The sequence below is a fragment of the Nerophis ophidion genome, linkage group LG02 (genome assembly GCF_033978795.1).
Source record: "Nerophis ophidion isolate RoL-2023_Sa linkage group LG02, RoL_Noph_v1.0, whole genome shotgun sequence".
Taxonomy (NCBI): domain Eukaryota; kingdom Metazoa; phylum Chordata; class Actinopteri; order Syngnathiformes; family Syngnathidae; genus Nerophis; species Nerophis ophidion.
The window spans coordinates 88,674,142-88,700,817 of NC_084612.1; the positions used below are offsets into that span (position 1 = coordinate 88,674,142).

The window sequence follows — 26,676 nt, forward strand, 5'->3', positions numbered from 1 at the left end:
CTTGCAATTGCACTTTGAGAAACGTTGTTCTTAAACTGTTTGACTATTTGCTCACACAGTTGTGGACAAAGGGGTGTACCTCGCCCCATCCTTTCTTGTGAAAGACTGAGCATTTTTTTGGGAAGCTGTTTTTATACCCAATCATGGCACCCACCTGTTCCCAATTGGCCTGCATACCTGTGGGATGTTCCAAATAAGCGTTTGATGAGCATTCCTCAACTTTATCAGTATTTTTTGCTACCTTTCCCAACTTTTTTGTCACGTGCTGCTGGCATGAAATTTTAAAGTTAATGATTATTTGCAAAAAAAACAAAACTGTTTATCAGTTTGAACATCAAATATGTTGTCTTTGTAGCATATTCAACTGAATATGGGTTGGTTGAAAATCATTGTATTCTGTTTATATTTACATCTAACACAATTTCCCAACTCATATGGAAACGGGGTTTGTACATTTAAAGCAGTGTGGGTGGCACTGGGAGCAGGTGGGTAAAGCGTCTTGCCCAAGGACACAACGGCAGTGACTATGGCGAAAGCGGGAATTGAACCTGGAACCTTCAAGTTTCTGGCACGGCCGCTCTACCAGCCGAGCGATAACGCCCCAGTTATGTGTTTACACAAGTAGGTCTGACTTTTGTAACGGGGAATATGTTCACGTGTCTTGTATTCTTCTTAGAGTTAAAGCGAGCCAGCGATTAGCTCTCTAGTTGCCATCGAGCAATGTAGCCAGGCGTGGTTCTCTACACCGAAACCACTTGGCCCCCCAGTCGCTGTAAGCAGGCAGTTCATAGAAGTGTGTATTTGTGGCTCACAACGTTGTCACACTGAGTGAATATTATTCTACTTGCTAATTTAAGAAAGAAATCTGCGTTCAAAGAACTCTGGCTTATTCGTGATTCCCAGAGCCCAAAAAAAGTCTGCGGGCTATAGAGTGTTTTCTAGTACTCTGGAATGCCCTCCCGGTAACAGTTAGAGAATCTACTTCAGTAGAAGCATTTACAGTAAGTCCCATCTTGAAACTTATTTGTATACTTTAGCCTTTAAATAGACCCCCTTTTTAGACCAGTTGATCTGCCATTTCTTTTATTGTCTCCTTTACCCCCCTCGCCCTTGTGAATGGTCTCCTGCTGGCCCCACTATGGACGGGACTCTCACTATTATGTAAGATCCACTATGGACTGGACTCTCACACTATTATGTTAAATCCACTATGGACTGGACTCTCACTATTATGTTAGATTCACTATGGATTGGACTCTCACTATTATGTTAGATCCATTATGGACTGGACTATCACTATTATGTTGGATTCACTATAGACTGGACTCTCACTATTATGTTAAATCCACTATGGACTGGACTCTCACTATTATGTTAAATCCACTATGGACTGGACTCTCACACTATTATGTTAGATCCACTATGGACTGGACTCTCACTATTATGTTGGATCCACTATGGACTGGACTCTCACTATTATGTTAGATCCACTATGGACTGGACTCTCACTATTATGTTAGATCAACTATGGACTGGACTTTCACTATTATGTTAGATCCACTATGGACTGGACTCTAACACTATTATGTTAAATCCACTATGGACTGGACTCTCACACTAGTATGTTAGATCCACTATGGACTAGACTCTCACTATTATGTTAGATCCACTATGGACTGGCCTCTCACTATTATGTTAGATCCACTATGGACTGGACTCTCACTATTATGTTAAATCCACTATGGACTGGACTCTCACACTAGTATGTTAGATCCACTATGGACTGGACTCTCACTATCATGTTAAATCCACTATGGACTGGACTGTCACTATTATGTTAGATCCACTATGGACTGGACTATAACTATTATGTTAGATCCACTGTGGACTGGCCTCTCACACTATTATGTTAGATCCACTATGGACTGGACTCTCACTATTATGTTAAATCCACTATGGACCGGACTATCACTATTATGTTAGATCCACTCAGGACTGGACTCTCACTATTATGTTAGATCCACTATGGACTGGACTATAACTATTATGTTAGATCGACTGTGGACTGGACTCTCACACTATTATGTTAGATCCACTCTGGACTGGACTCTCACTATTATGTTAGATCCACTATGGACTGGACTCTCACTATTATGTTAAATCCACTATGGACTGGACTATCACATTTATGTTGGATCCACTATGGACTGGACTCTCACTATTATGTTAGATCCACTATGGACCGGACTCTCACACTATTATGTTAGATCCACTATGGACTGGAATCTCCCACTATTATGTTGGATCCACAATGGACTGGACTCTCACTATTATGTTAGATCCACTTTGAACTGGACTCTCACACTATAATGCAAGATCCACTAGGGACAGGACTATCAATATTATGATATGGACTGGAATCTCACACTATTATGTTAGATCCACTTTGGATTTGGACTCTCACTATTATGTTGGATCCACAATGGATTGGACTCACACTATTATGTTAGATCCACTGTGGACTGGACTCTCACTATTATGTTAGATCCACTATGGACTGGACTCTCACTATTATGTTAGATCCACTGTGGACTGGACTCTCACTATTATGTTAGATCCACTATGGACTGGACTCTCACTATTATGTTAGATCCACTATGGACTGGACTCTCACTATTATGTTAGATCCACTATGGATTGGACTCTCACTATTATGTTAGATCCACTATGGACTGGACTTATGGGCAACTCCAGAATGTCCATGGCCACCCTTTGGGAGGGGGCGACAAATCTGTGACCCGCCCACAGCTACTTTAAGGGCACCGGCGGGTCCGACATACTCTGCACTGCTCAGACCACCAACTAATGTCTCCTAGCACGAAGGGTCAGCAGCAAGACCGCCGGGAACGCCTCCGCAACCAGCCGGCCCACGTCCGCAGCAAACACCTCCAAGATCTTCCCCCAGTCTCTTTTCTATTTGGCAATGCGTACTTCCTGCATCTACCTCAAAGAACTGCTCACACCCAAAATCCTCCACACGGTCACTTCCGCTCCAAACAGGCTAACCTCCTTCAACCTCCAAGGACAAAGCTACAAACAATGGGAGTATGGGCTTTCTGCTACGCTGCTCCTAGTCTGTGGAACGCTCTCCCTGACCACCTGAGGGCACCACAGACTGTGGATGCTTTTAAAAAAGGCTTAAAAACCCTTCTTTTTTTTTTTTTTTTTATAGAAAAAAAGTATTTTTATAGATATGCATGCTGGTTCTAGCAATTGGGATGTTTCTAATTTTATATTTTATTTATTTTTATTATCTTTTTATTATTATTATTATGTTTTTACACTGTGGCACTTTGAGGTTGTTTTCTCAACGTAAAGTGCTTTTTTTACAAATAAAATCTATTATTATTATTATTATTATCATATTCGCGGTGGAAGCAGCATATTAAAAACATATTATTTTAACATCAATAAAGACGGGTTACCTTCAGGTAAGATTCCATCAAGGACTTGATTGCATTAGTCTGATGTCGTTAGGAGCTCACATTTCACCCGAAATGGAGTCAACCCGACCCCCCGCCAGCTGTTCTGGTCCCCCTTCTGGTTCTCGGCACCGTGTTGGAAGCACCAACAGACAAAACATCAGACACATTTGCAAAAAATAAATGATTCTTTTTAAGTAAACAAAAAATTGGGGCATTGGAATTCTAAATAGAGTACGAGCCGCTTGTCTCGACGTGTCTCAGACATTCTGATTAACGACATAGGCGGTTTGTCAAAATATCCAAACATGGGAATTTACAGATTTTTGGTCAATAGGTGATCATAATTATTATTTTCTATTTGGTAGTTTATTGGCATCTTCATTTTTGCCTATTTCTAATTGAATTATTGTTTGATTTTAGAGGGGATAGGAAAGGTGAAAAGAAGAGACACAAAGGACATACCTTAAAAGAGCCCAGAGCTGATGCAACCAGCTGCCACTTTTAGTGGTAGCGTTTCTAGAAAACCAGTAAAGTTGGCGCGTTGTGTAAATGGTGAATAAAAACAAAATACAATGATTTGCAAATAATGTTCAACCTATAATCAACTGAATAGGCTGCAAAGACAAGATACTTAACGTTCGAACTGGAAAACTTAAGTTTTTGAAAATATTAGCTCATTTGGAAGTTGGCACAAGTGGCAAAAAAGACGGAGAATGTTGAGGCATGCTCATCAAACACTTATTTGGAACATCCCACGGGTGAGCGGGCTCATTGGAAACAGGTGGGTTCCACGATTGGGTATAAAAGCAGCTTTCAAGAAATGCTCAGTTGTTCACTAACAAGGACGGGCCGAGGGTCACCACTTTGTCAACAAATGCGTGAGCAATCAATCAATGTTTATTTATATAGCCCCAAATCACAAATGTCTCAAAGGACTGCACAAATCATTACGACTACAACATCCTCGGAAGAACCCACAAAAGGGCAAGGAAAACTCACACCCAGTGGGCAGGGAGAATTCACATCCAGTGGGACGCCAGTGACAATGCTGACTATAAGAAACCTTGGAGAGGACCTCAGAGGTGGGCAACCCCCCCCCTCTAGGGGACCGAAAGCAATGGAGGTCGAGCGGGTCTAACATGATACTGTGAAAGTTCAATCCTTAGTGGCTCCAACACAGCCGCGAGAGTTCAGTTCAAAGCGGATCCAAGACAGCAGCGAGAGTCCCGTCCACAGGAAACCATCTCAAGCGGAGGCGGATCAGCAAATCGTCCAACAGTTTGAGAACAACATTTCTCAACCAGCTTTTGCAAGGAATTTAGGGATTTCACCTTGTAAGGTCCGTAATATCCTCAAAAGGTTCATAGAATCTGGAGAAATCCCTGGACACAAGCGGCAAGGCCGAAAACCAACATTGAATGCCCGTGTCCTTCGATCCCTCGGGCGGTACTGCATAAAAAAAAGCGACATCGGTGTGTAAATGATATCACCACATGTGCTCAGGCACACCTTAGAAACCCACCGTCAGTAACTACAGTTTGTCGCTTAATCTGTATGCAAAGCCAAAGCCATTTATCAACAACACCCAGAAATTCCGCCGGCTTCACTGGGCCAGATCTCATCTAAGACGGACTGATGCAAAGTGGAAAAGTGTTCTGTGGTCTGACGAGTCCTCCGGACCAAAAAGAAAAGAACCATTCGGACTCTTATAGGCGCAAAGTTCAAAAGCCAGCATCTGTGATGGTATGGGGGTGTATTAGTGTCCAAGGCATGGGTAACTTACACATCTTTGAAGGCACCATTAATGCTGAAAGGTACGTACTGGTTTTATGGCAAAAGCAAGGTCTTTTTCATGGACGCCCCTGCTTATTTCAGCAGGACAATGCCAAGCCACATTCTGCACGAATGCGGGCACTAGACTGTAGTCCAGATCTGTCTCCCATTAAAATTGTTAGACATTATGAAGCTTAAAATACCACAACGGAAACCCCGAACAGTTGAACAACTGAAGCTGTACATCAAGCAAGAATCAATCAATCAATGTTTATTTATATAGCCCCAAATCACAAATGTCTCAAAGGACTGCACAAATCATTACGACTACAACATCCTCGGAAGAACCCACAAAAGGGCAAGGAAAACTCACACCCAGTGGGCAGGGAGAACTCACATCCAGTGGGATGCCAGTGACAATGCTGACTATGAGAAACCTTGGAGAGGACCTCAGATGTGGGCAACCCCCCCCTATAGGGGACCGAAAGCAATGGATGTCGAGCGGGTCTAACATGATACTGTGAAAGTTCAATCCATAGTGGCTCCAACACAGCAGTGAGAGTCCCGTCCACAGGAAACCATCTCAAGCGGATCAGCTGCGTAGAGATGTCCCCAACCGATACAGGCGAGCGGTCCATCCTGGGTCCCGACGAGCGGTCCATCCTGGGTCTCGACTCTGGACAGTCAGTACTTCATCCATGGTCATCGGACCGGACCCCCTCCACAAGGGAGGGGGGGACATAGGAGAAAGAAAAGAAGCGGCAAATCAACTGGTCTAAAAAGGAGGTCTATTTAAAGGCTAGAGTATACAGATGAGTTTTAAGATGAGACTTAAATGCTTCTACTGAGGCAGCATCTCGAACTGTTAAGAATGGGAAAGAATTCCACCTGGAAAGCTTCAAAATGTGGTATCCTCAGTTCCCAAACGTTTACTGAGTGTCGTTAAAAGGAAAGGCCATGTAACACAGTGGTAAAAATACTGTTGTGCCAAGTTTTTTTGCAATCCCAAAGGGTACGGTACATGTTCCTTCATCCCGACGTTCAACACCCGTCTTTTCCTTCCCATCTCATCCGGTCTCCCTACATGGACTCCGGTGCAAACATGGCCTTGGCCTAAAGGCTCCTCCGAGGAAGATCCGACAGCTCCACATCTTGTTGAGACAATCCTGAAACGGTTCAGACCAAAAGACAAAAACCCCAAAAAACATGAAGATCACCGAGCTTCTGCAACCAGCCATCTTGAAAACTGTGCCTGGTTCTGAGCTGTCATTTAAAGGGACGGCGTAGCAGAGTTGAGAGAGTGTCCGTGCCAGCAACTTGAGAGTTCCTGGTTCAATCTCCACCTTCTACCAACCTCGTCACCTCCGTTGTGTCCTTGAGCAAGACATTTCAACCTTGCTCCTGATGGGTTCGTGGTTAGCGGTTTGTTTATGTTTGCAGGGATATGGTGAAAACTCTCAACCCAAAATACATACCACCTTCCAGGGACTACCTGGCAAACAAGCTTGCTATGGACTGGACTCTCACACAACAAGAATCGGAATCGAGAGTCGTCAGGAATCGTAATCGAAACAAAGAATCGGAATCGTTCGAATTCAAACGATACCCAACCCTAGTCCCCAACCACCGGGCCACAGAAGAATTTTCTATTATTTTAAAAAATATATATATTTTTCTTTTCTTCTATTTGGGGGGCAGCATAGCTCAGTTGGTAGCAACTTGAGGGTTCCAGGTTCGATTCCTTCTTCAGCCATCCTAGTCACTGCCGTTGTGTCCTTGGGCAAGACACTTTACCCACTTGCTCCCAGTGCCACCCAAACTGGTTTAAATGTAACTTAGATATTGGGTTTCACTATGTAAAGAGCTTTGAGTCACTCGAGAAAAGCGCTATATAAATATAATTCAATTCAATTCAATTTATTTTTATTAAATCAACATAAAAAACACAAGATACACTTATAATTAGTGCACCAACCCCAAAAACCTCCCTTTTTCATGACAAAATTAAAAAAATAATTAAAAATTCTTCCAGACCAGTGGTCCCCAATCTTTTTGTAGCTGCGGCCCGGTCAACGCTTGATAAATTGTCCTGCGGCCCGGCAGGTTTTTTTAAATTTAATTATTTTTTTATTTTTTTCCTTGTCATGAAAAAGGGAGCTTTTTGTCATGAAAAAATTAAACATTTAAAAAAAAAAGTAATAAAAAATTATTAGGCGGCCCGGTACCAATCGGTGGTTGGGGACCACTGTTCTAGACTACTCCAGCAGACTTCCACTCAAGCTAGCTAGGTGTTCCTGTACTTGTCAAACAATTGTGGGGCCAATATCTCTCGCTAGCTAGGTTTACGTACCACCGCAGTCTCATAATGAAGCGAAAATATTTCTCCGTTAGCTGTGATGCTAATTTTCTCTATGTTAAATCCCATTCATTTATGCTAACAACGTTAGCGATCCGAATTGACCTTTTTTGTGATCTGTAAAGTTAATACTAAACTAAAACCTGTCGTTTCCTCTGCGAGCCATTCTGTCGTCATACAAGAATGTAGCTTATAGTTTGACTTAGCATGCTGATTTGAGTGTTCACTTATTCATCGAGCCTATTTCTACTCATGTGTCCATCAGTAAAATATTTTTAAAGACTACCCCAATTGTTTAGCTGACTATTGTGTGGCACTGCTTTAGTGTTTTACGTGAATAAACAAATACAAACCGAATAATGCCACCTACACCATCCGATGTGTGGAGACATTTCACCTTGAACAATGTAGGCGGAAAGGCTGAAAGAGCTACGTCAAAAATGCCACAAAGATGCAGTAAGCATGTAGACAAGTGCCCGATAATATAAAATGATTGTAATTTAAGTTGATTGGCAACAATAAATTGGCCCTAGTGTGTGAATGTGAGTGTGAATGTTGTCTGTCTATCTGTGTTGGCCCTGCGATGAGGGGGGGACTTGTCCAGGGTGTACCCCGCCTTCCGCCCGATTGTAGCTGAGATAGGCGCCAGCGCCCCCCGCGACCCCGAAAGGGAATAAGCGGTGGGAAATGGATGGATGGAAGTTGATTGGCAACAATAAATTGGCCCTAGTGTGTGAATGTTGTCTGTCTATCTGTGTTGGCCCTGCGATGAGGGGGTGACTTGTCCAGGGTGTACCCTGCCTTCCGCCCGATTTTAGCTGAGATAGGCGCCACCGCCCCCCGCGACCCCGAAAGGGAAAAAGCGGTAGGAAATGGATGGATGGAAGTTGATTGGCAACAATAAATTGGCCCTAGTGTGTGAATGTTGTCTGTCTATCTGTGTTGGCCCTGCGATGAGGGGGTGACTTGTCCAGGGTGTCCTCTGCCTTCCGCCCGATTGTAGCTGAGATAGGCGCCACCGCCCCCCGCGACCCCGAAAGGGAATAAGCGGTGGGAAATGGATGGATGGAAGTTGATTGGCAACAATAAATTGGCCCTAGTGTGTGAATGTTGTCTGTCTATCTGTGTTGGCCCTGCGATGAGGCGGTGACTTGTCCAGGGTGTACCCCGCCTTCCGCCCGATTGTAGCTGAGATAGGCCCCAGCGCCCCCCCGCGACCCCGAAAGGGAATAAGCGTTAGAAAATGGATGGAAGTTAAAAAGTGGCTTTGGAACAGTCAAAGCTGCTCACACGGTCACTAAGGTGGCCACTATGTTGGGCAGATCAACTTAATGTGTATTGTATTTATCCATGACAGCATTTTTGTTGTAAATTGTGAGTTGTGTCTGTTAAAATCATGGTTGTTCTTACAAATGATGACAGATGTGAACAAGAGCATGTATTGTCTTTATGTGATGATGTAAATTAGATGTGGTTGCGTTGTATATTAAGTATGTGTCCATGAAAGGGCATTTTATGAATTTGATTACGTGATATGGTATGATTTTATTGTCATTTTTTCCCTTTAATTTAGGTAGCCAGGTACTGCAGATGGAAATGAGCTATTTAGCTATAATCTGGTACAGAACATATCTGTCTTTGAACTTAATGTTTCTGTGCCTTGTCCATTCAATTAAAGACTAAACTAAAGAAAAATTCCCATTAATTCACATAGACCGTGTCCACCTTTGAGTACTCAAAAAATGGTCTTTATTTCAAAACTTCCCAAGCTTCACCTTCCGTGGTAAGTTTCCAGAAAATTTACCGGAAACTTTCCACCCCTTTGCAACCCTAAGAACCACCGACATACAAAGCGACAAAGCGTTTGTATTTTTCTGGTTGGGACATGAAGACTTCCTGTTCCACTTCCTGGACATTTTCTTTCTTCTTTGGCTTCAAAGATGGCAGCAGGGACTTATTTCAGAAGACACATCAGAAAACCCACCCTTCAGGGGGGAGCAATGACCTCCCCAGGTTGGTCTTCAGATGACTGCACAGGTCTGGTTAGATGCTCCGAACATGAATGAGGACAAGAGGAGGCCAGGGAGGCTTTGATGATCAGGACGAGCGACTTGAAGTCACGGGAATGTCCAGCAGGAAATCTACTAATTACTGCTTCCTATCTTTAAAAACTTGCCTTATCGCCAACACACACACATTCCTTCCTGGGTGTGGGTGTGTGCTGCTCCTGGGTCTCTCTCCAGCCAGAAAAGCTGACTCTGATTTGTCAAGTTGACTACCCTTCCAACACAGTTCCAATAAAAGACTGAGTTTATTTATGAACACAAAATTCCGATTAGATACATTAATTTCTAGGCGCAGTCAGGGCGTTGAGGTGGTCCGGTTTGGTGGCTGCAGGATTAGGTCTCGGCTTTTTGCAGATGATTCGGTCCTGATGGCTTCGTCTGGCCAGGATCGTCAGCTCTCACTAGATCGGTCCGCAGCCGAGTGGGAAGCGACTGGGATGGGAATCAGCACCTCCAAGTCCGAGTCCAGGGTTCGCGCCCGGGCAAGGTTGGAGTGCCATCTCCGAGTTGGGGAAAAGATCTTGCCCCATGTGCAGGAGTTCAAGTACCTCGGAGTCTTGTCCACGAGTGGGGGAAGACTGGATCGTGAGATCGACAGGCGGATCAGTGCGGTGTCTTCAGACTGAATTCCAATGAAGGACTGAGTTTATTTACGTACACAAAATTCCGATTAACTAAATGTATTTCTAGGCGCAGTCAGGGCGTTGAGGGGATCCGGTTTGTTGGCTGCAGGATTAGGTTTCGGCTTTTTGCAGATGATTCAGTCCTGATGGCTTCGTCTGGCCAGGATCGTCAGCTCTCACTGAATCGGTCCGCAGCTTAGTGGGAAGCGACTGAGATGAAAATCAGCACCTCCAAGTCCGAGTCCAGGGTTCGCGCCCAGGCAAGGGTGGAGTGCCATCTCCGAGTTGGGGAGGAGATCTTGCCCCATGTGGAGGAGTTCTAGAACCTCGGTAGTCTTGTTCACGAGTGGGGGAAGAGTGGATCGTGAGATCGACAGGCATATCGGTGCGGCGTCTTCAGACAATTCCAATAAAGGACTGAGTTTATTTATGTACACAACATTCCGATTAAATAAATGTGTTTCTAGGTGCAGTCAGGGCGTTGAGGGGATCCACTATGGACTGGACTCGCACACTATTATGTTAGATCTACTATGGACTGGACTCGCACACTATTATGTTAGATCCACTATGGACTGGACTCTCACACTATTATGTCAGATCCACTATGGACTGGACTCTCATTATTATGTTAGATCCCCTATGGACTGGACTCTCACTATTATGTTAGAACCACTAAGGACTGGACTCTCACACGATTATGTTATATCCTCTATGGACTGGACTCTCGCTATTATGTTAGATCCACTAAGGACTGGACTCTCACACTATTATGTTAGATCCACTATGGACTGGACTCTCACACTATTATTTTAGATCCACTACGGACTTTACTCTCACACTATTATGTTAGATCCACTATGGACTGGACTCGCACACTATTATGTTAGATCCACTATGGACTGGACTCTCATTATTATGTGAGATCCACTTTGGACTGGACTCTCACACTATTATGTTAGATCCACAATGGACTGGACTCTCACACTACTTTGTTAGATCCACTATGGACTGGACTCTCATTATTATGTTAGATCCACTATGGACTGGACTTTCACACTATTATGTTAGATCCACTATGGACTGGACTCGCACACTATTATGTTAGATCTACTATGAACTGGACTATCACACTATTATGTTAGATTTCCTATGGACTGGACTCTCACACTATTATGTTAGATCCTCTATGGACTAAACTATCAAACTATTATGTTAGATCCACTATGGACTGGACTCTCACTATTATGTTATATCCTCTATGGACTGGACTCTCATTATTATGTTAGATCCACTATGGACTGTACTATCACAGTATTATGTTAGATCCACTATGGACTGGACTCTCACACTATTATGTTAGATCCTCTATGGACTAAACTATCAAACTATTATGTTAGATCCACTATGGACTGGACTCTCACATTATTATGTTAGATCCACTATGGACTGGACTCTCACACTATTATGTTATATCCTCTATGGACTGGACTCTCATTATTATGTTAGATCCACTATGGACTGTACTATCACAGTATTATGTTAGATCCACTATGGACTGGGCTCTCATTATTATGTTAGATCCACTATGGACTGGGCTCTCATTATTATGTTAGATCCACTATGGACTGGGCTCTCATTATTATGTTAGATCCAGTATGGACTGGACTCTCACACCATTAACTAGATCCACACTAGGTCCCCACATCTGCGGTCCCCTCCAAAGTTTGTCATTGTATCCCATTGGGTTTTTTTCCTTGCCCTGATGTGGGATCTGAGCCGAGGATGCCGTTGTGGCTTGTGCAGCCCTTTGAGATACTCATGATTTTAGGGGATTTATAAGTAAACTATGATTGATTGATTAATTGACTTAACCCCCAATCAGGGAGGCAATGGGATCCCATTTTTATAGTCTTTGCTATGACTCGACCGGGGTTTGAACTCACGACCTTCCAGACTCAGGGCGGACACTCTAACCACAAGACCACTGAGCAGGTTAAATACGTCTACGCCGGTACCCTTTCCGACATGTGTGGGCCGTCTTCCATTTAAAAACAACATTTCAGAGCGTTTTAAGTGCGCTCTCAAAGGTTACGAACCCCCCCCTTAGCCCCCATTCTTAGTGTTTTTGTTTTTCCGCTCCCGACGCAAAAACACGTCTCGCCACTCGGGAAGGGTTTTTTTTTTTTGTCTTTCACGGAAGACTCATGCAAAATGAATACGGGCGGCGCGTTTTATTGAAGTTTGATTTAAAGGAGGCGGGGGGTAAAAAATGATGAGAATGCAGGACAGACAGCGAAGGGTGGGTGGGTGCACAAGGGGGGGGGGGGCGGGGGGATGCTGCTGAGAGAAAGAGAAGAGATGTTGTCATAAATAATTTTCCTCATATGCAGCCGCGCCGATGTATGTTGCGGCGGTGAATAATGCATCGGCCCGCCGCATAATTAGGACAACAACGCTATTCTCTTCCTGGCACAACTGCGAGCCCCCCCAACCCCCCCCCAACCCCCCTCCCCCTCCTCGTCAGTAATGGATGAAGAGGCCACCTGATTGATCTGTGAAGAAGCTCTCTAAATGGCCTTCGAGTGCGCCCGCTCTTCCTCGCTTCCCTTTTTCTTCGTCGTCGTCGTCTTCTTTTGTCGTATCGCCGCTAAACGATACAGGCCATCATTTGAACGCTCGTTATCATTTAGGGCGGAAAAATGGGCAAAAAAAAAAAAAAAGGTAATGTCTTTCTCCCGGGGAGGTGTTTGCACGCACTAATGTGCACGTCGGCATCGTAACGTTCATTACGGGCCTTCACGCCGACTCCGCCGCCGCGCCGCCATCCATCCTAACGCAAAGTGACACGACGCTCCGGAGAAGAGACAGCAAAGTAGAGGAGCTTATTATTTAATATATATATATATATATATATTTATATATATATATGTGTGTGTGTGTGTGTGTGTGGGAGGAGATAACACCTTTTCGGAGGAATTGCCTTGAAGCGTTATCCCCTAGACAGGCTACACGGCTAATCTGCCGCTTTGAGCCATTACGCTACATTTATCTGTGACCCCTCTCCCCCTTCTATCATTACACTTGAAAGTCCATAAAAAGTGTGTTTAGACAAAGATGAAGGCATTACCTGCGCGCTACTTAGCCGCTGGATATTAAATATCCTTTATCTTAAACACGAGGGGGGGGGGCTGTAAGCCGATATCTCGGCGGACAACCCCCCCCCCCCCCCTTCCGCCGCCCGCCTGATAGCGCGCACTCAGGTGTAATAAATACACAAGTATCAATGGTCCTGCTCGCCAACGATTACGTGCGGCTTGTTTATTTGCCGAGGACAAGATAGGCGCGGTCGCAATGTCACTACGTGTTGGGACCACACGCAGTTTACCTGCTGTGTGTGTGTGTGTTGATGTGCGTCCCAGGCGTGGGAAAGAAAACACACCTCGCTCGCCCTACATGGGTACCTCGTGAGGCCATCAGGGGAACACCTCCCATGTTTGCCGTTTCGGACAAAGTGGGGACTTTTAATAGACATTGCCGCATACTCCCGAATTTTTCGGCACACTCCCGTATTTTAGTGCCTCTCCCGAAAATCTCCCGGGACAACAGTTTTCCTGAATTTCTCCCACATTCCCAGCCGGACCTGAGTGAGGACACCCTGTCGTCACGTCCGCTTTTCCTCCTTATAAACAGCGTGCCGGCCCAGTCACGTTATAACATCTACAGCTTTTGGAGCTCAGTACACAACTGCACACACAACCAGAAGGAGAAAGAAAACACACCTTGCTCGACCTGCATGGGTACCTCGTGAGGCCATCAGGGGAACGCCTCCCATGTTCGCCGTTTCGGACAAAGTGGGGACTTTTAAAAGACATTGCCGCATACTGACAAATTTTCCGGGATACTCCCGTATTTCAGTGCCTCTCCCGAAAATCTCCCAGGACAACCGTTCTCCTGAATTTCTCCCGATTTCCAGCCGGACCTGGGTGAGGACACCATGCCGTCACGTCCGCTTTTCCTCCTTATAAACAGCGTGCCGGCCCAGTCACGGTATAGCATCTACAGCTTTTGGAGCTCAGTACGCAACTGCACACACAGCAAGAAGGAGACTATTATACGTTTGTACGTCCCAGGCGTGGGAAAGAAAACACACTTTGCTCGACCCACATGGATACGTCGTGAGGCCTTCAGGGGAATGCCTCCCATGTTCGCCGTTTCGGTCAAAGTGGGGACTTTTAAAAGACATTGCCGCACTCTCACAAATTTTCCGGGAGACTCCCGTATTTCAGTGCCTTTCCCGAAAATCTTCCGGGACAACAGTTTTCCTGAATTTCTCCCGATTTCCAGCCGGACCTGAGTGAGGACACCCTGCCGTCACGTCCGCGTTTCCTCCTGATAAACAGCGTGCCGGCCCAGTCACGGTATAGCATCTACAGCTTTTGGAGCTCAGTACGCAACTGCACACACAACCAGAAGGAGAAAAAAAACACACCTTGCTCGACCTGCATGGGTACCTCGTGAGGCCATCAGGGGAACGCCTCCCATGTTCGCCGTTTCGGACAAAGTGGGGACTTTTAAAAGACATTGCCGCACTCTCACAAATTTTCCGGGAGACTCCCGTATTTCAGTGCCTTTCCCGAAAATCTTCCGGGACAACAGTTTTCCTGAATTTCTCCCGATTTCCAGCCGGACCTGGGTGAGGACACCCTGCCGTCACGTCCGCGTTTCCTCCTGATAAACAGCGTGCCGGCCCAGTCACGGTATAGCATCTACAGCTTTTGGAGCTCAGTACGCAACTGCACACACAACCAGAAGGAGAAAAAAAACACACCTTGCTCGACCTGCATGGGTACCTCGTGAGGCCATCAGGGGAACGCCTCCCATGTTCGCCGTTTCGGACAAAGTGGGGACTTTTAAAAGACATTGCCGCATACTGACAAATTTTCCGGGAGACTCCCGTATTTCAGTGCCTCTCCCGAAAATCTCCCAGGACAACCGTTCTCCTGAATTTCTCCCGATTTCCAGCCGGACCTGGGTGAGGACACCATGCCGTCACGTCCGCTTTTCCTCCTTATAAACAGCGTGCCGGCCCAGTGACGGTATAGCATCTACAGCTTTTGGAGCTCAGTACGCAACTGCACACACAGCAAGAAGGAGACTATTATACGTTTGTACGTCCCAGGCGTGGGAAAGAAAACACACTTTGCTCGACCCACATGGGTACGTCGTGAGGCCTTCAGGGGAATGCCTCCCATGTTCGCCGTTTCGGTCAAAGTGGGGACTTTTAAAAGACATTGCCGCACTCTCACAAATTTTCCGGCACACTCCCGTATTTCAGTGCCTTTCCCGAAAATCTTCCGGGACAACAGTTTTCCTGAATTTCTCCCCATTTCCAGCCGGACCTGAGTGAGGACACCCTGCCGTCACGTCCGCGTTTCCTCCTGATAAACAGCGTGCCGGCCCAGTGACGGTATAGCATCTACAGCTTTTGGAGCTCAGTACGCAACTGCACACACAGCAAGAAGGAGACTATTATACGTTTGTACGTCCCAGGCGTGGGAAAGAAAACACACTTTGCTCGACCCACATGGGTACGTCGTGAGGCCTTCAGGGGGATGCCTCCCATGTTCGCCGTTTCGGTCAAAGTGGGGACTTTTAAAAGACATTGCCGCACTCTCACAAATTTTCCGGGAGACTCCCGTATTTCAGTGCCTTTCCCAAAAATCTTCCGGGACAACAGTTTTCCTGAATTTCTCCCGATTTCCAGCCGGACCTGAGTGAGGACACCCTGCCGTCACGTCCGCGTTTCCTCCTGATAAACAGCGTGCCGGGCCAGTCATGTTATAACATCTACAGCTTTTGGAGCTCAGTACACAACTGCACACACAACCAGAAGGAGAAAGAAAACACACCTCGCTCGATCTACACGGGTACCTCGTGAGGCCATCAGGGGAACACCTCCCATGTTCGCCGTTTCGGACAAAGTGGGGACTTTTAAAAGACATTGCCGCATACTCCCGAATATTCCGGGACACTCCCGAATTTCAGTGCGTCTCCCGGGACAACCAGTCTCCCGAATTTCTCCCGATTTCCAGCCGGACCTGAGTGAGGACACCCTGCCGTCACGTCCGCGTTTCCTCCTGATAAACAGCGTGCCGGCCCAGTCACGATATAACATTATACGGCTTTTGGAACTCAGTACGCAACTGCACACACAACAAGAAGGAGACTATTATACGTTTGTACGTCCCAGGCGTGGGAAAGAAAACACACCTCGCACGCCCTACTCGTGAGGCCTTCAGGGGAACGCCTCCCATGTTCGCCGTTTCGGTCAAAGTGGGGACTTTTAAAAGACATTGTCGCATACTCCCGAATTATCCGAGGGACTCATGAAATTTTAGCGCCTCTTCCGAAAATCTTCCGGGACAACCATTCTCCCGTATTTCTCCCGATTTCCAGCCGTACCTTAGTGAGGATAGCTTGTCATCCGCGGTACAGACCCCCCACATGGGCGAGGAAAAACTCACCCCAGTAGGACGTCGGTGACAGTGACTATGAAAAACCTTGGAGAGGTCCGCATATGTGGGCGACCGGTGCAATGGACATCGAGTGGATCCAGCATAATATTGTGAGAGTCCAGTCCATGGTGGATTTACCATAATACCCATCCATCCATTTTCTACCACTTATTCCTTTTGGGGTTGTGGGGGGGGGGGGCTGGGGCTTATCTCAGCTGCAATTAGGCGGAAGGTGATCTACACCCTGGACAAGTGGCCACCTCTTCGCAGTCTAACATAATAGTGAGAGCCCAGTCCATAGTGGATCTAACATAATAATGTAAGAAACCAGTCCATAATGGATCTAACATAATAGTGAGTGTCCAGTCCATAGTGGATCTAACATTATATTGTGAGAATCCAGTCCATGGTAGATCTAACATAATGGTGTAAGAGTCCAGTCCATAGTGGATCTAACATATTAGTGAGAGAGTCCAGTCCATAGTGGATCTAACATAATAATGTAAGAAACCAGTCCATAGTGGATCTAGCATAATATTGTGAGAGTCCAGTCCATAGTGGATCTAACATAATAGTGAGAGAGTTTAGTCCATAGTGGATCTGACATAATAGTGAGAGTCCAGTCCATAGTGGATCTGACATAATAGTGAGAGTCCAGTCCATCGTGGATCTAATATAATAGTGAGAGTCCAGTCCATAGTGGATCTAACATAATAGTGAGAATCAAATCCATACTGGATCTAATATCATATTGAGACTGCAGGCCATAGTGAATCTAACATAATAGTGTGACAGTCCAGTCCATAGTGGATCCAACATATTAGTGAGAGTCCAGTCCATAGTGGATCTAACATCATAGTGAGAGATTTTAGTCCATAGTGGATCTAACATAATAGTGAGATTCCAGTCCATAGTGGATCCAACATATTAGTGAGAGTCCAGTCCATAGTGGATCTAAAATAATAGTGAGAATCAAATCCATAGTGGATCTAATATCATATTGAAACTGCAGGCCATAGTGGATCTAACATAATAGTGAGAGAGTCCAGTCTATAGTAGATCTAACATAATGGTGTGAGTCCAGTCCATAGTGGATCTAACATAATAGTGAGAGAGTTTAGTCCATAGTGGATCTAACATAATAGTGAGAGTCCAGTCCATAGTTGATCTAACATAATAGTGACAGTCCAGTCCATAGTGGATTTAACATAATAGTGAGAGTCCAGTCCATAGTTGATCTAACATAATAGTGACAGTCCAGTCCATAGTGGATTTAACATGATAGTGAGAGTCCAGTCCATAGTGGATCTAACATAATAGAGAGAGTCCAGTCTTTAGTGGTTCTAACATAATAGTGACATTCCAGTCCATAGTGGATTTAACATAATAGTGAGAGTCCAGTCCATAGTTGATCTAACATAATAGTGACAGTCCAGTCCATAGTGGATTTAACATGATAGTGAGAGTCCAGTCCATAGTGGATCTAACATAATAGAGAGAGTCCAGTCTTTAGTGGTTCTAACATAATAGTGACAGTCCAGTCCATAGTGGATTTAACATGATAGTGAGAGTTTAGTCCATAGTGGATCTAACATAATAGTGAGAGTCCAGTCCATAGTTGATCTAACATAATAGTGACGGTCCAGTCCGTAGTGGATTTAACATGATAGTGACAGTCCAGTCCATAGTGGATCCAACATAATAGTGAGAGTCCAGTCCATTGTGGATCTAACATAATAGTGAGAGTCCAGTCCATAGGGGATCTAACATTATAGTGTGAGAGTCCAGTCCATAGTGGATCAAACATAATAGTGTGAGAGTGCAGTCCATAGTGGATCTAACATAATAATGAGAGTCCAGTCCATAGTGGTAAAGTAGTGTGAGAGTCCAGTCCAGCAGGAGAACTTGACCACCACGCATATTTAATGGGCGGGACGTGACGTCAGTAACATCCTAGTGATTGATTTAATTATTTTTCATTTTTTAATTTTTTTACACCATCATCATTGGACAAAACCAGGATGCTGCGGTCAAACAAAAAAAATGCCGCATTCAGGAAAATCCACGGGCCAGGCGTGACGAGACGTAAGTGAAAACCGCGACTCCGTATCGCTACAGGAAACATCTCTTGTCTCTTTTTATCCAGGTTATCTCGGCAGACCCACTTTTTTTCCTCCAGACCCCCCCACCACTCCCCCCCGGCCCCCTTCGCCATACCTCTCCTCGGGCGCTCCCAGTCACCTCCCCAGCTTTCATTACCTCTCGGAGGGCAGGCGGAGCGAGCCGGCTGGGGAGACGGCGCGCATCTAGGCGAAATCGTCGCCCGCCGTCCCCCGAGCGGCGAGGTCAATGAGATTAACCTATAGCGGCTTTCTTCCTTCATTACGCACTTCAAATTACACCTACTTACACAGGAGGGCCCCGAGAGCGCCGCCTTCATATATGGGCTGATATCTATTTAAAATCTAATCCCTTTGGGTGGATTTCCATTTCTCTTATGTTCCTGCCTATCGCCTGCGGGCGCCAGCGGAGGAAGGTGCTATAACCTCGGCCCCGTACGAATTAACTCGGAATCCGTTCAGACACTCCTCCTTTTCTCTTATTGAACACTCGAAGAACAAAAAAAAAGCACTTTTTCACCTTCACGTTTCTACGATATTCATGTCGAATGTTCTTTTTATTTTGCGTTCCACCCGATCTATGCCAATTTCCAGGACATGAAATAAATAAATGCATGCTAATACGACATTATTGTTTTGTTCTGCAAATCAATCTCATTGAATATTGAACAAACACAATTTAAAATACTAATTTTAACCACCTTCAAAATAGCGAAAACTAGCATTTGTCTTTACCATGAAATATGATTTATATTTATGTATTTTTGTTCCACCTTATCCCAACTACAAACGTACATAAATGCACGCTAATATGACATTATTGTTTTTTACTGCAAATTCATCTCATTACATATTGAACAAACACCATTTAAAAGACTAATTTTAACCACCTTGAAAATAGGGAAAACTAGCATTTGTCTTTACCATGGAATATGATTCATTTTTATGTATTTTTGTTACACCTTATCCCAACTACAACTGTACATAAATGCAGGCTAATATGACATTGTTTTGTCCTGCAAATTAATCTCATTACATATTGATCAAACACCATGTAAAAGATTAATTTTAACCACCTTGAAAATAGGGGAAACTAGCATTTGTCTTTACCATGAAATATGATTTTTTTAAAATGTATTTTTGTTACACCTTATCCCAACTACAAATGTACATAAATGCACGCTAATATGACATTATTGTTTTGTCCTTCAAATTAATCTCATTACATATTGATCAAACACCATGTAAAAGATTAATTTTAACAACCTTGAAAATAGGGGAAACTAGCATTTGTCTTTACCATGAAATATAATTTTTTTTGTTACACCTTATCCCAACTACAAACGTACATAAATGCACGCTAATATGACATTGTTTTTCTGTCCTTCAAATTAATCTCATTACATATTGAACAAACACCATGTAAAAGATTAATTTTAACTACCTTGACAATAAGGGAAACTAACATTTGTCTTTACCATGAAATATGATTCATTTTTATATATTTTTGTTACACCTTATCCCAACTACAAACTTAAATAAATGCACGGTAAAATGACATTATTGTTTTTTCCTGCAAATTCATCTCATTAAATATTGAACAAAAAACATTTAAAAGACTAATTTTAACCACTTGAAAATAGGGGAAACCAGCATTTGTCTTTACCATGAAATAGGATTTATTTTTATGTATTTTGTTACACCTTATCCCAACTACAAACGTACATAAATGCACGCTAATATGACATTATTGTTTTGTCCTGCAAATTAATCTCATTACATATTGAACAAACACAATTTAAAAGATTAATTTCAACCACCTTGAAAATAGGGAAAACTAGCATTTGTCTTTACCATGGAATATGATTCATTTTTATGTATTTTTGTTACACCTTATCCCAACTACAAACATACATAAATGCACGCTAAATTGACAATATTGTTTTGTCCTGCAAAATCATCTCATTACATATTGAACAAACACCATGTAAAAGATTAATTTTAACCACCTTGAAAATAGGGAAAACTAGACTTTACCATGAAATATGATTTTTTTTTTTAATGTATTTTTGTTACACCTTATCCCAACGACACACTCCAAAACTAGTGCAGTTGGATCGTTGTGTAAATGTTAAGTGGGTTGTACAAACCTTGTTTCCATATGAGTTGGGAAATTGTGTTAGATGTAAATATAAACAGAATACAATGATTTGCAAATTCTTTTCAACCCATATTCAATTGAATGCGCTACAAAGACAACATATTTGATGTTCAAACTCATAAACTTTATTTTGTTTTTTGCAAATAATAATAAACTTAGAATTTAATGGCTGCAACACGTGCCAAAGTAGTTGGGAAAGGGCATGTTCACCACTGTGTTACATCACCTTTTCTTTTAACAACACTCAATAAACGTTTGGGAACTGAGGAAACTAATTGTTGAAGCTTTGAAAGTGGAATTCATTCCCATTCTTGTTTTATGTAGAGCTTCAGTCCTTCAACAGTCCGGGGTCTCCGCTGTCGTATTTTACGCTTCATAATGCGCCACACATTTTCGATGGGAGACAGGTCTGGACTGCAGGCGGGCCAGGAAAGTACCCGCACTCTTTTTTACGAAGCCACGCTGTTGTAACGTGCTGGATGTGGCTTGGCATTGTCTTGCTGAAATAAGCAGGGGCGTCCATGAAAAAGACGGCACTTAGATGGCAGCATTTGTTGTTCCAAAACCTACATGTAACTTTCAGCAATAATGGTGCCTTCACAGATGTGTAAGTTACCCATGCCTTGGGCACTAATGCACCCCCATACCATCACACATGCTGCCTTTTGAACTTTGCGTTGATAACAGTCTGGATGGTTCGCTTCCACTTTGGTCCGGATGACACAATGTTGAATATTTCCAAACATGTGAAATATGGACTTGTCAGACCACGGAACACTTTTCCACTTTGCATCAGTCCATTTTAGATGATCTCGGGCCCAGAGAAGCCGACGGCGTTTCTGGATGTTGTTGATAAATGGCTTTCGCTTTGCATTGTAGAGCTTTAACTTGCACTTACAGATGTAGTGACGAACCGTATTTAGTGACAGTGGTTTTCTGAAGTGTCCCTGAGCCAATGTGGTGATATCCTTTAGAGATTGATGTCGGTTTTTGATACAGTGCCATCTGAGGGATCGAAGGTCACGGTCATTCAATGTTGGTTTCCAGCCATGTTGCTTACATGGAGTGATTTCTCCAGATTCTCTGAACCTTTTGATGATATTATGGACCGTAGATGTTGAAATCTCTAAATTTCTTGCAATTGCACTTTGAGAAACGTTGTTCTTAAACTGTTTGACTATTTGCTCACGCAGTTGTGGACAAAGGGGTGTACCTCGCCCCATCCTTTCTTGTGAAAGACTGAGCATTTTTTTGGGGAAGCTGTTTTTATACCCAATCATGGCACCCACCTGTTCCCAATTAGCCTGCACACCTGTGGGATGTTCCACATAAGTGTTTGATGAGCATTCCTCAACTTTTTCAGTATTTATTGCCACCTTTCCCAACTTCTTTGTCACGTTTTGCTGGCATCAAATTCTAAAGTTAATGATTATTTTCAAAAAAAAATTAAGTTTATCAGTTTGAACATCAAATATGTTGTCTTTGTAGCATATTCAACTGAATATGGGTTGGTTGAAAATCATTTGCAAATCATTGCATTCTGTTTATATTTACATCTAACGCAATTTCCCAACTCATACGGAAACGGGGTTTGAAGTCAGAGCTTCGCCGTGACCGGGGTCACGTTCCCGATGTCCCTCATCACGCCTTGCGTTCCTTGATTTTTTTTTTTTAGTTATAAAAAGCAGCGTGGCGAGAGAGAAATACTCCTGGCGGTGTTATGAAAGCCCGAGTAAACACCTCCCGTGTTCCAAACAAACTTCTGACTCTCTAAAAGGACGCTCGCCTTGCCAGGTGGCGCTCAGCTCCGCGCCCGTGTCAGCAGACTGTCCGCTACGTGACACGCTATACTAAACAAAAAGCCGACCTCGTTTCATCCGGCGCCCGCTTTCGTTTTGTTTCTGCTTCGGAGTTGATGTTTTGTTATGTTTACGTTTTTTTCAACGGGTCTCAAGTCATCGTTTGGTTCCCGTGTGGTCCGCTTGGCTTTCCAAAGAAAAAAACACTATTGATTATGAACTCTCAACCAGTTTTATTCAGTCTCAGAGATGTTAAGTTTAGGTTTTTAGAAAAGTCTAAAGACAAAGGTTGGTAGTGTGTAGGATCCTCAGTCCGTCCCCATTTGAACAGTCAAACCTTGGTTTTTGTTGGTAATTCCACCCAAACAGGCAAGAAAACAAAAAGTAAATCGTACTTCAGTTTACGAATTCTCCAGTTCACTAATAATTCGGGATATTTATGTTTTAGGTTCGAAGCAATCATTTTAGTTACGAGCCTTCCCACTAAAGTTAAACGTTAAAGTACCACTGATAGTCTCACATACACTAGGTGTGGTGAAATTACTCTCTGCGTTTGACCCATCCCCTTGTTCCACCCCGTGGGAGATGAGGGGAGCAGTGAGCAGCACGGGTGGCCGTGCTCGGGAATCATTTAGGTGATTTAACCCCCAATTGTGACCCCAGCAGGGAGGTAATGGGTCCCATTTTTATAGTCTTTGGTATGGCTCGGCCGGGCGGGTTTGAACTCTCGGCCTACCGATCTCAGGGCGGACACTCTGGCTCTTAGTGGCCTAGTCGGCGTAGCGATTCTGACAATAGGCCTTTTTCCACCAAAACGTTCAGGAATTTTAAGTTCCTGGAACACTTAGTTCCTGGAACTATAGCAGACCTGGGCAAATTAAGGCCCGTTAAGCTTTTCAATCCGGCCTGCCGGATATTCCCAAATTGCTGTGGTTGTTCAATTTTTGTTGTTGTTCAATTGATTGTAAAATATGTCAATCAACGTTTACTTATATAGCCCTAAATCACTAGTGTCTCAAAGGGCTGCACAAACCACTACGACATCCTCGGTAGGCCCACATAAGGGCAAGGAAAACTCACACCCAGTGGGACGTCGGTGACAATGATGACTATGAGAACCTTGGAGAGGACCACATATGTGGGCACGACCCCCCCCCCCCCCCCAACCCCCCTTAGGGGACCGAAAGAAATGGATGTGGAGAGGGTCTAACATAATACTGTGAAAGTTCTAATATGTGGATGGAGAGGGGGTGTGACGTTCATTTGTTGTCAATATTCAGTGTTTTATTGTTCATAGTTAATATTCTTTATTGTTATGTAATTCTGGGTGTCTCATTCAGTAAAAAAAATAAATAAATTCCATTCCGTTTTTTCAGGTGTTTTGTTTTAGGTTAGAAGCAATCATTTTAGTTGTGAGTCTCCCCACTAGTTGGTGTAGCAAATCTAACATTAGGCCCTTTTCCACCAAAAGTTCAGGAACTTTAAGTTCCTGGAACTATAGTAGACATGGGCAAATTAAGGCCCGTTAAGCTTTTCAATCCGACCTGCCGGACATTCCCAAATTGCTGTGTTTGTTGCATTTTTGTTGCGTTCGCTTGATTGTAAAATATGTCAATCAATCAGTCAATGTTTACTTATATAGCCCTAAATCATTAGTGTCTCAAAGGGCTGCACAAACCACTACGACATCCTCGTTAGAGCCCACATAAGGGCAAGGAAAACTCACACCCGGTGGGACGTCGGTGACAATAATGACTATGAGATCCTTGGAGAGGACCACATATGTGGGCACAACCCCCCCCCCCCCCCCCCCCCTTAGGGGACCAAAAGCAATGGATGTCGAGAGGGTCTAACATAATACTGTGAAAGTTCTATAAAATATGTAGATGGAGAGGGGGTGTGACGTTCATTTGTTGTCAATATTCAGTGTTTTATTGTTCATAGTTAATATTCTTTATTGTTATGTAATTCTGGGTGTCTCATTCAGTAAAAAAAATAAATAAATTCCATTCCGTTTTTTCAGGTGTTTTGTTTTAGGTTAGGAGCAATCATTTTAGTTATGAGCCTCCCCATTAGTTGGTGTAGCAAGTCGTACAAGAGGCCCTTTTTCCATCAAAAGTTCAGGCTTTTTAAGTTCCTGGAACTAAAGCAGACCTGGGCAAATTAAGGCCCGTTAAGCTTTTCAATTTGGCCTGCCGGACATTCCCAAATTGCTGTGTTTGTTGCATTTTTGTTGCGTTTCGCTTGATTGTAAAATATGTGGATGGAGGGGGGGTGTGACGTTCATATGTTGTCAATATTCAGTGTTTTATCTGTTATAGTTAATATTGTAAATCCCACATTCTTTGTTTTCATGTACTTGTTTCAGTCAGTAAAATTTTTTTAATTCCATTCTGTTTTTGTCAGGCTTGGACTGTGGGTGTTTGTGCTCCCTCGATGCAAGGATGATGTGGGACGAATCAGGCATGAATGTAAGTACATTTTTTATTTGTTACTTAAATACAAAAGGCAAAACAAAAAGCACGCTGGATGGCGGATAATAATCTATGCTAAAACGTTAAAAAAATCAGCACTTAGGCGAAAGAATACATGGATCTTACGTGGCGTGGTCCAAATGTTTAGCAGCGTGGCAAGGCATGGAGGTTTGTGATAGAAATGTGGCATGAAGCAGAATGCAAAAATCCCAGACTGATGGACAGAAAGACAATGATTTAAATAGTGACTGTGATAATTAGGAACAGGTGCGGGACTGAGGGCAGGGGCGTGACTAGGAGGGCAAGGTGAAAACTAATAGGTTGGCATGGAAACAAACACAACTAGGAAGTGCAAAACGTGACTGATTGTCCAAAATCAAAACATAACATGACAAAAAAAAATCCATAGGTGTGACGGTTTTTTTTTTTTTTTTTACAACTTTTCACTTTCTTTATTTTCATGTAATTCTGGATGTCTCATTCAGTAATATTTTTTTTAATTCCATTCCATTTTTTCAGGTGTTATGTTTTAGGTTAGAAGCAATCATTTTAGTTATGAGTCTCCCCACCAAAAAGTTCATGATTTTTAAGTTCCTGGCACTTTAAGTTCCTGGAACTAAAGCAGACCTGGGCAAATTAAGGCCCGTTAAGCTTTTCAATCCGACCTGCCGGACATTCCCAAATTGCTGTGTTTGTTCCATTATAATAAAATGTAATAATCACTTATTCTTATTTTGTTTGATAGTTTACATTAGTTTTGGATGATACCACACATTTGGGTCTCGATCCGATACCAAGTCATGCGGGATCATACAATGATCATAACTTAAGTCCGCATGTGACATATTTCCTGAGTTTATAAACGTAATATATATTTTTGAAAAAAATATTTTTTATAACTATCGATGGAATCATAGTAGTATCGACTAGATACGATTCTGTATTTGGTATCATTCCAGTGGATGTCAGGTGTAGTTCCACCCATGGTGTCTGTTTACATTGTGACGCCGGTGAGCTACGGTGTGTAGTGAAGCACGTTTAGCAATTCCTCGTCCTGCAGTGATAATGATACTTGCAAGAAACTCACTTTATTTGTCGCCATGGAGGCCTTTTCAGTGTTATAACTTCACCTTTATCTTTAGTTTTGAAGCCAAAATGTGTCCGTTCTCCCTTTTCTGTCCACACTGTGTCTGCTTGTAAGTACTCTGTGCGTGTGCGCTGCCGAACATGCTCCTCTACTCGCAAAACCAGCAATGTCATTACGTGACAACGCGCCATCATGCCCGGTAAGCGGTACTTTT

General features: G+C 43.5%; 1 long non-coding RNA gene across 1 annotated transcript in view; it reads left to right on the forward strand.

Moving 5' to 3' along the window:
- The window catches only part of LOC133535400 (uncharacterized), a 96,080-nt gene extending 70,714 nt beyond the window's left edge, over positions 1-25,366 (forward strand). Inside the window, exon 3 of the long non-coding RNA XR_009802217.1 lies at positions 25,308-25,366. This is a non-coding gene — a long non-coding RNA (uncharacterized LOC133535400). The remainder of the gene's footprint in view (positions 1-25,307) is intronic.
- Positions 25,367-26,676: the final 1,310 nt, after the last annotated feature.